Source organism: Petaurus breviceps, unplaced genomic scaffold (genome assembly GCF_028583685.1).
Source record: "Petaurus breviceps papuanus isolate PSGF00001 unplaced genomic scaffold, PetGlider_PUasm1.0 95118, whole genome shotgun sequence".
NCBI classification, from domain to species: Eukaryota; Metazoa; Chordata; class Mammalia; order Diprotodontia; family Petauridae; genus Petaurus; species Petaurus breviceps.
This window is the reverse complement of record NW_027187441.1, coordinates 1-2,229: the sequence shown is the minus strand read 5'-3', so window position 1 is coordinate 2,229 and position 2,229 is coordinate 1. Positions and strand designations below refer to the sequence as shown.

At 45.1% G+C, this 2,229-nt stretch overlaps 1 long non-coding RNA gene across 1 annotated transcript in view; it reads left to right on the top strand.

Annotated features, from left to right (window-relative positions):
* The window catches only part of LOC138155631 (uncharacterized), a 9,913-nt gene extending 8,049 nt beyond the window's left edge, over window positions 1-1,864 (top strand). The window contains exons 2-3 of the long non-coding RNA XR_011166913.1: window positions 231-346; window positions 1,216-1,864. This is a non-coding gene — a long non-coding RNA (uncharacterized lncRNA). The remainder of the gene's footprint in view (window positions 1-230; window positions 347-1,215) is intronic.
* The last annotated feature ends 365 nt before the right edge of the window (window positions 1,865-2,229 follow it).

Genomic DNA, 2,229 nt, shown 5'->3' with positions numbered 1-2,229 from the left:
TCCCCCCCCCCCCCCGTTATGGCAGCATGCACTCAAATATAGGATCTACAAATATCTTCACATTAATCATTAGGTTGTACAGAAGGATTCTGGCTGATGGGATGATCAGTGGGGAAGAGGAAACAAACACAAGAAGACAAACAAACAGAGCAGGCAGTTTGCTTCACTCTGCATTCAGACTCTGCAGCTCTTTCTCTTTCGATCATGAGTCTTTTGGACTTGTCTTATAGCCTTACATTGCTGAGAGGAGCCCAGTCTGTTGAAGTCGGTCGTCACGCATACGTTGTGTCTGTGATTGTGTGCAGATTCCTCCTGGCTCTGCTCTTCTCACTCAGCATCAGTTTATGTAAGTCTCTCCATGTTATTCTGAAGTCTGTCTGCTCCTCATTTCTTATACCACAGTAGTATTCTGTCACATTCATATACCACAGCTTCTTCAGCCATTCCCCAATTGATGGACATCCCCTTCATTTCCAATTCTTTGCCACCAGAAAAAGAGCTGCTCTAAATATTTCTGTACATGTGAGTCTTCCTTCCACTTCTCTGGTCTCTTTGGGATACAGCCCTAGAAGTGGTATTGCTGGGTCAAAGGGTATGCATTTATTTATAGCCCTTTGAGCATAGTTCCAGATTGTTCTCCAGAATGGCTGGATCAGTTCACAACTGCACCAACAATGCATTAGTGTTCCAATTTTGAGGAACTTATACTCTAATGGGGGGGATAGAAAACTGAAAGGAGAGTGAGAGAGAGAGAGAGAGAGAGAGAGAGAGAGAGAGAGAATATGTGTGTATGTGTGTGGGGGGGAGGAGGTACCCTTGGATGTAACTAGAGCCTGGGCTTGGGCCCTCCCTCCACTGGAGGTTCTGGAGAGGAATTTGCCATTTGGAGGAAGAGGCCTCCTGTGGAGGTCCCTTCATTGTGAAAAGGCCTCTGGGACAAATTGGAGAATCAGTGGCACTGAGCTGAGACCAGTGGGGTCAGATAGACACATAACAGCTGTCTAACTAATGGTAATGCAATTCCCTTTGTGCTGGCAAAGGTAGCAAGTACTCAGCACTTAGCATCAAGCCTCTGTTGGGGAAACAGACGGTATGAACCCCTGTCTCCTGTTCAGAGGGAGCTCTGCCACCAGATGCTGGTCCCAGGAAATTCTGCCTGTGCCTCTCTGGGCTTTTTAGCTTCCTGTTTCAGCCAACCCCTTTCTGTTATGTCAGCAACAGGAGACGGGAGCCAGGAGCCCAAGTGACTGAGGAAGCGTGTCTGGGATGCTGACACTGTGGCTTGGTGGAGCCTTAAATGCCCTGGAGCAGAAATGGTGAAGGAGCTGACATGGACCAGACCCTGGGAACTTCAGTGAGTAGCAGGACCTACCCAGAGAGCTCCACAAGGAACTGGGAGCTGTCTGCCATTGAACCCAGGTAGAATCTGGGACCGTGGAAGGGGATCCAGGGAATCTGAGAACAGGCCCCAAGTCAAGATGAAGGAAAGACCTCTCTGTGGGTACTTAGAAATTAAGGAATTATAGTTCACTAGTGACCTAAGGGGTGGAGGGTTTTGTGTATGACACTTAGTAATTGATTACTGAATAAGTGACTGATTGAGTTAATCATGACTGCCCCAAGAGTAGAAGACTGAGTGCCCTATGTGTGGAAGACTTTGCCCCACGAGTGGAAGACTTTAACTATTGTACTTTGAGATGATTGTTCTTTGTTCTAAATATTGTGACCACTTTGGTGAAAACTCTGTGGCCGTTTTAATGATAAGCTCTTTGTGAATATAAGTTGTAATATGGTGAATTCTGTACCTTGATTTTCTGTGAAAGTTTTGCTTTGATTTGTTATGCAATAAACAGTGTTCACTATACTGTGTAATCACCACCTTAAAAGCTGTTCACCGTAGCAGTGCTCTGGAAGGCTGCTATGCATGGCATTACACTGACTGAAGCCTAAATTCTGATTCTCTGTGACAGTCTTTCATCCTGAGCAATGATTCTTCTTTTGGCCTTGGACTACAAAACAGAACAGAACAGAACAACTAACTTAAGTCAGTAGGACACAGAAAGATTCACAATATTGCAAGTGAGTTATTTGTACAGATCATGATAGATTTGACAAAGAATAATTTTAAAAACTAGCTTGAACAGAACCTCGGAAGACTGGAGGACCAGCATATTCTCTGAACCTCAGTCATACCCTATGCAGCTTTTCGAGCCATTGATTTAAACAGCA